Raw genomic sequence first — 12769 nt, 5'->3', positions numbered from 1 at the left:
ATTTTTCAAACATGCCATATGTTTGACTAAACACAGATATAGATCTACAAAATTGGGTTAGACAAAGCCTAACCAAATCAATGGTCGGGTCTGAGTTGTCCCAACCCATTTTGTGGAGCATTCTGATCCAAACAACATCAATCCCCACATTATCGATGTTTAGAAGATGTTTCCAAGAAAATTCCTATCAACAGATTTGATCCATTTACTGTTCCATTATCTTTTTTCTATTGATATAATAACTCATTCATCAACTAAAAGGTGGTTTCTTATAGAAAAGCTCTTTACACCAAGAAAGTTTAAACTTGGTAACCTATTTCCGTATGGTCGGAGCGAAGGCTCCTCCGATCTCAGCCATGTTCACAGTACGACTGCAGATGAGGGTTGACTTCGCGACAGTGTACCTCGAAATAAATAAACAGGCGGATGAATCAGAGCCATTCCCTCCGGACATCAGAGGGTCCCACCTCCACCAGCTGCTGCGTTCGTCAAGGGTGATGACGAGTTCGTATCGATCAATTGTTGAATTCTTCTTATAAGTTGCTTTTCTTTTCAAAAAAATATGGTTATGATGCGCGTTTGAATTAGGATTTTTTTTTTCTTTGGGCTAAAGCAGGTATTTTATATAATACATGTAAATTCAAAAAATAAAAGATCATGGAGTGCGCTCTTCCTCTCCGGCTCACACGATACTTTCAGAACAGAATGGTTGGTTACGTAGGCAGCCACCCAATTCGCAGTTCCGTTAGCCTCTTTAAATACATGTTTGGCCAAAAAAGCTCCTTCATTTCTTATCAACACAAAAATATTTCGAAGCAATGGATGATCTAAGCCAACACCTCTCAGACTTTTCTGGATCCAACTAATCACTATAATCAAGTCATCCTCTAGAATGATAGAGCTAACCTATAGTATTCGCCACGCATATTGAAGGCTCGCCTGGATAGTCCTTAGCTCCGCACCGGAGATTGAAATATCGAATAACTGACAGCTAAATTGACTGGACACAAAAAAAAAAAAAAATTGCCCACCCAGTTCCATGCGGAAGCAGCTGGACACATAAAAATATGGCAACCCGGGTGACGCGCCAAATTTACTGGCCCGAGCTTGGACTCAAAATTTTCGGGTTTGGCACAGACCAAAACCCAATCCAACCTGGTTACCTGCATGGACCCACAATCCACGAGTCTAATTATTAGCTAACCGGTACATATTTTCTCCAAGCAGGATTAATGAGAGTGACATAACGCACCATCACTCTCCGAGCACAGTAACTTTGAAAGGAAAGCGACAATTATTAGACACCCACAAGGCTCACGCAAAATCCAGCGGACGCCATCAATATCATGTGCTTAACGCATCCAAAACTAGATAAACAAACTTCTCAAAAGTCGTTTCCCCGAGCCCAAAAAAGAGATGCACGGTTCAAGTTTCGTTTCGGCTACCGGTCCCCACTAGATGCCTATTGCTAATGCCATCGGTTTCTTTGGGACACGGAATAAATAATCATTAGTGAAAGCATTTGGAGCATGTAATAAAATGCGTCTATAATACGGCCTCCGAACATGTCACGTGGACTGCGCGTCCTTTGAACATTACAAAACGAATTCAATCCGGACTTAAGTTACGGCGGCTAAATTTTTAAACATAAATAATAAATGCTACGAAAACTGTAAAGCTTAACTACCAAGCTGGCACCGCTTACATCCAAAACGGCCCGCTCAGAGAGACGGAAAAACAACAGAAAAAATCTGAAAAAGGCCTGCCATTACCAAGTTATCGACAAAAATAATAATAAAAACTGCCGTTAATCTCGCCTTTTCAGAACCACATAGATTGGGGATTACAGCAGTAACTCCACTCAAAAAAAAAAGAAAATAAGAAACTATATACACCTCATTTTTAGGGTTTTTTTTTTTTGGGTTGGGGGGGGGGGGATAACGGAAGAGAGACGGCGTGGCTTACTTGGAAGAGATGGGGTGAAGGGTACGGGCGATGCTGTTAATGGCGCCATAGCTGCGGGAAGTGAAGCCCAGGCAGCCGAGCAGGCCCTGGCGGTAAGGCAAGAACGTCTTCCGCCGCATCTCCTCCGCCTGCGCCCGGTTCGCCGTGTAGTGCCGCTCGTGCGGAGACGGCGCCGGCGCCCTCCGCCGCCCCACCCAGTTCACCGGCTTCGCCGCCGTTCTCTTTGAAGACTGGCCGACCGGTGGCGATGGATCCTTCGATTTCGCCTTCTCCGCCCCCGAGATCGTGGCGGCAGGCGCAGGATTGGCGGAAGAAGAGGAGTCGGCAGCAGCGGCGGCCGAGGCGGAGGGAGGAGGAATCGGCGGCGGAGGTTTGGACTTGGATTTGGATTGGGAGAAAGAGATCAAGTGCCAGAACTTCTCTTTGGTGTTTCCTCTCTCTCTTCCCTCGCTCTTGCTTCTATAGAGGAGATCTTTGAGGAAGATCCACTTCTTGGAGGTTCTTCCAGAGGAGGAGGAGGAGGAGGAGGAGGACGTGGAGGAGGACCGGGAGGACGAAGCCGATGTCACGGCTCCTCGAATCGGGGCTGGACCGGACGCGGATCAAGGTATAAACCAGATCAGGTCGCTGGACGGGTTCGAGGTCTGACGGTGCTCTCTAGAGATTTGGGCAACTTGGAGACCAAATCTGGGCCCTAGGATCACCTAGGGAAACGTGTGCAAGATGTAGGTGGAATACCCAAGAGCATGGGGCCGTGGGACGTGCTCCAAGGCGTGTATTGTTGAGAATACATGTTGGTTCATCATTAGGAGAAAAGCTGCTGCAACAAGACTGATTCAGCGTTGTGGGCTTATCTCGAAGCATGGACTGAATCCGGGAAATTGGGATGCATGGAAATGTGTGCCACTGATGGAGGAACGTGGCATAAGTCTCCAGAAGGCAAGGGACACGTTTTAACACGTTTTTATAACTGAAAACGTGTATGGTTAGAGGACGTGGCTGTAACGCTGTTTCCACGTGTTTTTACTTTGAGGGGCATTTCGGGAACTCTACAGAAGTCTGTTCAAAGTGGAAAAGGTGCCATCTGGAAGCATTTTTCGTTCTGAATCCAACGAATCTAGTTTCATGGTAATCCGAGTTCGTTTGAGGCATGAACTTGGCAGTTTTATCTGATTGCGCAGAATCCTGCGGGAATGGGGGTTTTCCTATCTTATCTAGAATTCATCCTTATCTTGTGCATGGGAAGTTGAGTTCGTGAGGGACTTGTAACTGGAGGTTGCTCCTCTATAAGAGGACCCTCAAAGGGGAGGGATTGGTATCCGGTAGAGCTGGAGAGGCCAAGAGAGCTTATTGTAATCAGTTGAGTGGTTATTCAATAAAGTTCTCTTCCCCTACATTTCTTCTTCTCCTTCGTGGTATTTTCTGGTGTTGTGTTTCGCTGCATTATTGTTGTTAGGCGTGACCTAAGTCATAGAGACTAGGTACCCACGCCAGGAAGGCTGATCGGTTATCTTCGATAGACCGAGCCGCACGTTGTTGGGATTCGCTTTGTAATCCCTTCGTTCGGGTCACTTGGTATCAGAGCCATACCAGAAATGAAGGAGACGACCTCTACGGTAACTTCCATGGTGGGAATGGCGGACGCATCATCCTCGACCATGGATCCCAATCCAGCCTCAGGAGGAGGCACGGCGATGGGTGGAGCGCATCCAGTTGATGAATCTCTGTATGGGTTACGTATTGCATCTCCGGTTATCTCCGCCGACAATCGATTACGGAGGTGCGAGGCCCAAATAGCTGAGGTTGAAGGACGGATGGAGGACCTTGAGGGTAGGGACGCAACCCTCCGAGGTGAGATCGCCACTCAGCTGAACCAGATTTCCTTCGATATGGAGCGGCGCTATAAGGAAGTGCTGCGGCGTAACGAGGAGTTAGAGATCATGGTGAAGGCTCTCCAAAATCGGGTGGTTGGCCTTTTAAAGGAGAGTACCACCACAGGCGTATCCTCTTCTCCATTGACAATGGAGGTCGCAAGAGAGGCTACGCGCCCCCTGCACAAGCTTGATGTTCCCAAGCCACAAGAGTTCTGCGGACGACGGTCCGCGAAGGAGGTGGATAACTTTCTTTTCACCGTGGAGCAATACTTGCAGGTTACCGGCGTGAGGGAGGAAGCCATGAAGGTGAGCACGGCGGCCATGTTCTTGAGGGATGTGGCGATGCTTTGGTGGCGACGTCGGGCCGACGATGTGAAGCGAGGGGCTGTTCCAATCACCACTTGGGTACAGTTCCAAACTGAACTTCGAAAGCAATTCTTCCCCGCGTTCGCTAAGGATGATGCTCGAGCACGACTACGGCGGCTCACGCAAAAGGGCGATGTGCGTGAGTATGTGCGAGAGTTCAGCGAATTGTTGTTGGAGGTACCAGACCTCAGCAACGAGGACTCTCTCTTCACTTTTCTTGACGGGCTCAAACCGTGGGCAAAGATGGAGTTGCAGCGAAGAGGAGTCCAGAGTTTGAACGAGGCGATAGCTCAAGCGGAGGCTCTCATCGAGTTCAAGACTCAACCCACAGCTCCCAAAGCCCAAGCATCGAAACAGGGCAAAGGTGGGGGAGCGAAATCAGGTCACAAAGGAGGTACAAAGGGCTCGAATCCGAGCTCCTCGAGTGGAGGGGCTTCCCAAGCGAAGGGCAAAGGGGTGGCGCAAGGTACCAGCACCATCTCATGCTATATTTGCAATGGACCGCACAAGGTGAAGGACTGTCCATTGAGGGGCAAGATAGCATCTATGGCGGTGGAGGAGAAGCAAGAGACCGACCAAAGGATGGGCTCACTCAGTTTCAATGCCCTGAAGGCCAAGGGGCCACGAGGTCTGCTCTATGCACCTATCTGCATTGGTGGTCACATCTTCCAGGCACTCATTGATACGGGTGCCACTGACTTCTTCGTGGACCTAGCTACGGCAAAGAGGTTAAATCTGAAGATTGAACATGATGAACACACGTTCAAGGCGGTCAATTCCGCAGAAGTGGCTACCAGCGGAACGTCGAAGGATGTTGAGATCCAATTCGGCGCATGGACCGGACGGGTGACAGCGGTGGTCGCCCCGATCGACGACTACGAGGTGGTCATCGGCATGTCTTTGCTTACCCAGCTACAAGCCATGATAAAGCCGGATTCAGATGTGGTGGTGGTCCTGAATCCGAGTGGAGCTTGCGTAGTTCCAGGGAAGCGAGTTAAAGGGACTCCGCAGCGAGTCCTATCGGCGATGCAACTTGCTAAGGGGCTGAGAAGGGGACTTCCAACATATATTGTGTCCCTTCAGGAGGAAGAACTACTGGAAGGAGAGGAGATTCCAGCGCCCATCGAGGGTGTTCTCACTGAATTCGGGGATGTGATGCCCCCCGAGTTACCCAAGCAATTGCCGCCAGAAAGAGAAATCGATCATCGGATTGATTTGGTGCATGGAGCACGTCCACCAGCTCAAGCACCATATAGGATGGCCCCACCTGAACTCCAGGAGCTGAGGAGGCAGCTAACGGAGTTGGTGGACAGCGGGTTCATTCGACCTTCGAAGAGTCCGTATGGAGCACCGGTACTTTTTCAGAAGAAGCACGATGGTTCGTTGAGACTCTGCATCGACTACAGGGCCCTCAACAAGCTCACGGTGAAGAACAAGTACCCCATTCCTCGGATTGATGATTTGTTCGATCAACTTGGCAAGGCACGATGGATTTTCAAGTTGGATCTTCGCAGCGGGTACTATCAGGTTCGCGTGGCGGAGGAGGACATTGAGAAGACTGCATGTGTGACAAGGTACGGGAGCTTCGAGTACCTTGTCATGCCTTTCGGCCTCACCAACGCACCAGCAACTTTCTGTGCTTTGATGCAGCGTGTACTCCACGACTTCATCGATAAATTCGTGGTAGTATACTTGGATGACATTGTTGTATACAGCCGGACATTGGATGAGCATGTGGCACACCTGAGGCAAGTCTTCTCTACCCTACGGCAGCACCAACTCTTTGTGAAGAAGGAGAAGTGTGTGTTTGCGCAGCAGAGGGTGCCGTTCCTCGGGCACATCATTGGGGATGGAAGGCTCATGATGGATCCCTCAAAAATTTCAGCCATAGCCGAGTGGGAGGTACCTACACGTGTTACACACTTACGCTCTTTTCTTGGCTTGGCAAATTACTATAGGAGGTTCATCACCGGATATTCGAAGTTATGCGCCCCACTGACGGATTTGTTAAAGAAGGATCGACCATGGCGGTGGTCAAACCAATGTCAGGAAGCGTTTGATCGTCTCAAGCAGGCGGTCACGGCGGAGCCGGTCCTCGTGCTACCGGACTTTTCTATTTCTTTTGAAGTCCACACCGACGCATCAGATTTTGCCATTGGAGGGGTGCTCATGCAGGAAGGGCACCCAGTGGCCTACGAGAGTCGGAAGTTGAACGACACCGAGCGCAGGTATACGGTTCATGAAAAGGAAATGACTGCAATTGTGCACTGTCTTCGAACCTGGCGTCATTACCTCCTCGGATCTAAGTTTGTGGTGCGCACGGATAACGTGGCCACAAGCTACTTTCAGACCCAACCAAAACTCACCCCCAAGCAGGCGAGATGGCAGCAGTTTCTGGCTGAATTTGATTTCGACATCGAGTACAAGCCGGACCGAACAAATTCAGTCCCTGATGCTTTGAGTAGAAAGGCACAGCTGGCTGCAGTCTCTTCCTTTTCCGGACCAGCAAGTAACCTAATGGAGAGGGTCAAGACCGAGATGGAGAAGGATCAATGGGCCACTTCCATGGGTGAACTCATCAAAGACGGCAAGGCGCGCCGTTTCTGGACCGAAGGAGGGCTGATTTTGACACGAGGGCGACGTGTCTATGTGCCTTCAGGTGGAGGGCTGAGGCGCGAGGTGTTGCGAGAACACCATGATTCTATGTGGGCGGGACACCAGGGGGTGCATCGGACTCAAGCTCTCATAGAACATAACTACTATTGGCCGAAGATGCGGGATGACATCGAGGAGTATGTTCGCACTTGTCTACTATGCCAACAAGACAAGATTGAACATCGACGGCCTGCGGGGTTGTTGGAGCCATTACCTATACCAGAGCGTCCGTGGGAGAGTGTCTCCATGGACTTTATCATCGGGCTACCTCTGGCGGATGGGAACAGCTCTATCATGGTAGTGGTGGATCGCTTCTCGAAGTACGGAGTCTTCATTGCGGCACCTACTACTTGCCATGCGGAGGACGTGGCGCGGTTGTTCTTTACATATGTGGTGAAATATTGGGGGATACCGCGGAGTATCGTTTCTGATCGTGATGCTCGCTTCACGGGGAGGTTCTGGACGGAGTTATTTCGGATACTCGGAACGGAGCTGAAGATGTCCACGGCCTTCCACCCTCAGACCGATGGCCAAACAGAGCGAACCAATGCATTATTGGAGATGTATTTGAGGCACTATGTGAGTGCCAACCAGCGGGATTGGGTGCGACTCTTGGACCAAGCCCAATTCAGCTACAACTTACAGCGATCGGAGTCGACAGGTAAATCACCATTCGAGGTGATTACAGGGCTGCAACCAGACACTCCGGGAAGTATCGCAGCAGACTACATGGGACGTAGTCCGACCGCCTACAGGTTCGTGAGGGATATGAAGGAGGATACAGATTTGGTTCAGGTCTCCTTGTGGAAGGCGACCAAACGAATGAAGAAGTGGGCTGACATAAAGCGGCGGGCAGCTGAATTTCAGGTTGGTGATCGGGTATTGGTGAAGCTTTATCATCACATGAAATTGAAGTCGGGCTACCACAAAGCACTTGTGAGGAGGTATGAAGGTCCCTTCATCATCACACATCGAATTGGAGAGACAGCATACCGATTGTCGCTGCCTTCCAAGCTGAAAGTGCACCCGGTGTTCCACGTGTCCTTGTTGAAACCATTCAAAGAGGACACAACTGACCCTTCTCGGGCTCGAAGCGGGCGAGCTCCAGTGGCCGTACGAGTTCATTACACCAAGAAGGTTTCTGAAATCAAGGCGGACAGGAAAAAGGGTAACCGTGTGCAATACTTAGTCCGATGGAAAGGACTATCAGATTCAGAAGCAAGCTGGAAATATGGTGACGAACTATGGCAGTTCGAAGACATCATCAACGAGTACCGCCTAGCCTCGTCAGGGGCGACTTCGGCTTAGGTGGGGGAGGGTGTCACGGCTCCTCGAATCGGGGCTGGACCGGACGCGGATCAAGGTATAAACCAGATCAGGTCGCTGGACGGGTTCGAGGTCTGACGGTGCTCTCTAGAGATTTGGGCAACTTGGAGACCAAATCTGGGCCCTAGGATCACCTAGGGAAACGTGTGCAAGATGTAGGTGGAATACCCAAGAGCATGGGGCCGTGGGACGTGCTCCAAGGCGTGTATTGTTGAGAATACATGTTGGTTCATCATTAGGAGAAAAGCTGCTGCAACAAGACTGATTCAGCGTTGTGGGCTTATCTCGAAGCATGGACTGAATCCGGGAAATTGGGATGCATGGAAATGTGTGCCACTGATGGAGGAACGTGGCATAAGTCTCCAGAAGGCAAGGGACACGTTTTAACACGTTTTTATAACTGAAAACGTGTATGGTTAGAGGACGTGGCTGTAACGCTGTTTCCACGCGTTTTCACTTTGAGGGGCATTTCGGGAACTCTACAGAAGTCTGTTCAAAGTGGAAAAGGTGCCATCTGGAAGCATTTTTCGTCCTGAATCCAACGAATCTAGTTTCATGATAATCCGAGTTCGTTTGAGGCATGAACTTGGCAGTTTTATCTGATTGCGCAGAATCCTGCGGGAATGGGGGTTTTCCTATCTTATCTAGAATTCATCCTTATCTTGTGCATGGGAAGTTGAGTTCGTGAGGGACTTGTAACTGGAGGTTGCTCCTCTATAAGAGGACCCTCAAAGGGGAGGGATTGGTATCCGGTAGAGCTGGAGAGGCCAAGAGAGCTTATTGTAATCAGTTGAGTGGTTATTCAATAAAGTTCTCTTCCCCTACATTTCTTCTTCTCCTTCGTGGTATTTTCTGGTGTTGTGTTTCGCTGCATTATTGTTGTTAGGCGTGACCTAAGTCATAGAGACTAGGTACCCACGCCAGGAAGGCTGATCGGTTATCTTCGATAGACCGAGCCGCACGTTGTTGGGATTCGCTTTGTAATCCCTTCGTTCGTGTCACCGAGACGGATAGAGTGGCCGCCTCTGCCTCGATCTGCTTCGGATCTGGAACCGGCTCTACATCTTTTGCTCTATCTTCTCGTTCTTCGACCTCCATTTGCCAATGGAGCGGCGCGTTCCGAAGCGGGGAATGGGATCTGGCCCTCCGGCGAATCGATCGGCTCCGGAGCTTCAGATCCCGCCCCCTCGCGGCCATTTCCGGCGGGTGACGCTCGGATTCATCGTCGTCGTCTTCTTCTTCGTTGAGATCGAGGAGGGGGGCGAGGACCTGGGGCCGCTGGAGGTGGGAGCAGAGCTTCATGGGGCGGATCTGGCCGTTAAGGAAGAGCTCGTCGGCGGAGGTCATGGATCCGGTGGCGAAGGCGGCGGCAGAGGGGAATCGGGCGGAGAATTCGAACTCGAAGGAGCCGGCGACGGAGGCGTCGGGGGAGTCGGAAGGGAAGCCGCCTCCGCCGCCGCCGGCGGAGGAGAGGACGAAGTGCATGGGGCTGGTGGGGGCGCTAAAGAAGTAACCACCGGCGACGTCGCCGCGGCCGGGGCTGGAGGGGGCGCTGACTAGGGAGTGGAGCAGGAGCTGTCGACATCGTCCGGGGGGAAGCGCAGGGGGGAGAGGGGAGGGTCGAGGTGGTGTTCGCCATGGTTGGGTTCTGCGAGCTCGGAGCTCGGAGGGTCGCCATTGCGAAGGTTTTGGAGATCCATTCTCTCTCTCTCTCTCTGTGGACTATAGCTTCTCGGAGAAGATATTATAGACGGAAAGGACGAAGGGGGAGGTGGGGCTCGTTGGACACGCAATAATCCGGGGAAGGCGGGGGATGGAGTTTATAAGCGAAGGGCGGAGAGATTGAAATGTTTTGAGGTTAATAACCTCATATTTGTATTAATTATCGAAAGAGCCATTAATTATTTGTTTATTATATTATATTATATAAACTTTGGATTCTATCTATACCGACTTTGTTAAGTTACCAAAATATGCTTGCTTTAACGGCCGTTATAGAAGTCAAGCAAGAAGTTTCTCCCTTCCAAATTTTATTATTCGGGATAACTTCTTTACTTTGTTATTCACATGTAAACTTATCACGCTGTACAGAAATAATAGGGGCTGACAGCATCTTTACGGAAAGAGATTTTGATGCGGTGATCAAGTAGATTCGAGATGTAGAGCAGTAGTATGATAGACATCCATTGCTGAGAGATATGCAAAGATTCGCAAGAGATTATGGCTTATTTTACGTTGCTCATGTATAGGGCAGCAAATGGGTCGGATCACGGGTTGACTCGACCCACGTAAGATCTGATCGGACCCGAATTTTAGGACTCGTGGGACCGGTTGGATCCTAAATTTGGATTCGTTCTATGTTTCGGACCAAGTCGGATTCCCTCAATCCCGATCCGATCTATTTTTTTTTTTTTGCTTGATGTTATTTACTATTATATAGTAGAACTTTAAATATAAAAATACATAGACTCGGACCCGGATCCGACCCGACCTGAATGACCCGTCAGATCAAAATTTGTAGGCATGGATCCGATCCGACCCGACCCCATTTTCAACCGGGTCCGGTCTGGGTCCAAAATTAGGATCCAAATACTCAGGACCCGACCCGACCCGACCTATTTGCAGCCCTACTCATGTATATCATGAGACGAATAGGATGACATACTGGGTCACCTCCTTCGCTGCTTATTATTCTAGAGAGGTCCTTTGAATATGGTGATGCGGACACGAGTATCAGATCACCCATCATTTAGGTTTATAGTCGCCGCAGGAGGATGGTTCATCCAATTTCATTGTGGTTAGAGTGATTTTATTTTATTTGTAGCCTTTGGGCTTATTTAGGTATTTTGTTATCTTTGAGAGTTTTTATGAAATTTGTTTTTTTTAAGGTCTTTTGCATATTTTTGGATCTTATAAATATGTTGGACCATGGGGTATACTATGAATGAAATTTTGATTTATTTTTTTTAGCTCTGGTATGAAACCTTGAGCAGAGCTAGGTGCGAAGCCTAGTTCCTTCTTCTTCTTCATTCCTCTCTCTTTCTCTCTTTCTTCTTCTTCCTCCTTGCTATTCGGCATCACATGGTCTGATGTTGTGGCCCCATCTTTATGTCACTCCTTTCTCTTAACTCTACTGGTTACATCTGCGCTAGAATGGTGCAACTAGTCGTAATGCCAAAATAAATAAATAGATAAAATACTGAAATATTTGTGACCACGTATCTTTCTAAAGATAAATTCCATGAAACATTGTTATTATTTGTCTTCTGCTTGGTATCAAACAAAATTAAATTTAAAGAGCAACATAGTTTAGGGAGAGCAAAAATTTACTCTATTACAGCCCTTAGCAGTTAAAAATGGATAGTTAAGTTGAGGACCACTGAGACGATACGGTCCCTCCTGTCAGCTACAGGGGGCCACGCACGTCATGGATAAGCTGCCGTCCCGAAGCCAGATTCCGTTAAGTTTCCGGCGGGTAACCATGTATTAAAAGCTAATATATGGACACGCGTCCGACGTTTAGTCACCTTTTTTTTTTTTTTTTTTTATATGGCTACTCATCTCATATAGTTCGAATGTGAGTACAGCCCTCCAAATCATGGAAAAGTAAAAAAGTACAACTGTGAAGGGACGTCTGATGCAGACGTCCACAGGAAATCACCTGAGTGCCGGGCGACAAAGGAGGCGACCCAATCTGCTGCCCGGTTCGCCTCCCTAAACACATGTGCCGCCTGAAAGTCAACCATCATCTGAGCCATCCTGCGGGACTCTCGGATGAGGGGGTGGCCATCCCCAAACCAATCCACTCCCCGAATCCAATCAATCATCACCGATGAATCACCCTCGAGGTACACCCGCTCGGCACCGAATATCTGCCTCGCATAGGATATACCCTCCCAGGCTGCCTGCAGCTCTGCTCCAACCACTGTAAATCCAGGCGTGCGCCGCCCTCCTGCTGCTATCATCCTGCCGAGATGGTCCCTGATCACAAATCCGACCCCTCCACATATACCATCTACCGACCTGCTGCCGTCAAAGTTCACCTTGAGATAGCCAAGGGGTGGGGGTGCCCAAGAAACAAAGGCAAACCGTGGCGCTGAAACAGCGTGATGAGCACCCCAGATGTCCCTGACCAGCCCAGAAGTGACTACCGCAGCCGCCCCGATAACCTCCCTCGCAAGCAACATCGCCCGGTCTACCACCATCCTTGGAGGCGCCCTCCTCCCCTCAAATATACCGGTATTCCTGTCCAACCATATATGGTAGGACAGGTACGCCACGAAAATCCCTGCCTCAACAGATCTGGGCCGCCGCATGGAATCTCTCAGCAGATGGATCAGATCTTGCGTCAACATCACCGAGGCCGGTAGTGGAGACGGTGAGCTCCTCCATATGTCTCGGGCCCTAGGACACTGTAGAAGAACATGCTCCATAGTCTTCTCGATATCTGCACATTTCTCACAACACTGAGAGATTCTCATACCATGCCGAGCTGACAAACTTCTAGTCGGAAGGCAACCCCACGTTTAGTCTCCTTTCAAGCCCAATCCTTGCAAACGTGGGAAGCACCATCCGTGGACGGT

General features: G+C 49.6%; 1 pseudogene; it reads right to left on the bottom strand.

Annotated features, from left to right (window-relative positions):
* Positions 1-1961: 1961 nt before the first annotated feature.
* Positions 1962-9886, bottom strand: LOC120112791 (uncharacterized; annotated as a pseudogene).
* Positions 9887-12769: the final 2883 nt, after the last annotated feature.

This window comes from Phoenix dactylifera, chromosome 14, assembly GCF_051530095.1.
Source record: "Phoenix dactylifera cultivar Ajwa chromosome 14, Ajwa_hap1_PhDact_Kaust_v1.1, whole genome shotgun sequence".
In the NCBI taxonomy this organism is placed as follows: domain Eukaryota; kingdom Viridiplantae; phylum Streptophyta; class Magnoliopsida; order Arecales; family Arecaceae; genus Phoenix; species Phoenix dactylifera.
Note: the sequence above shows the minus strand (reverse complement) of the source record. Positions and strands in the feature narration are given on the sequence as shown.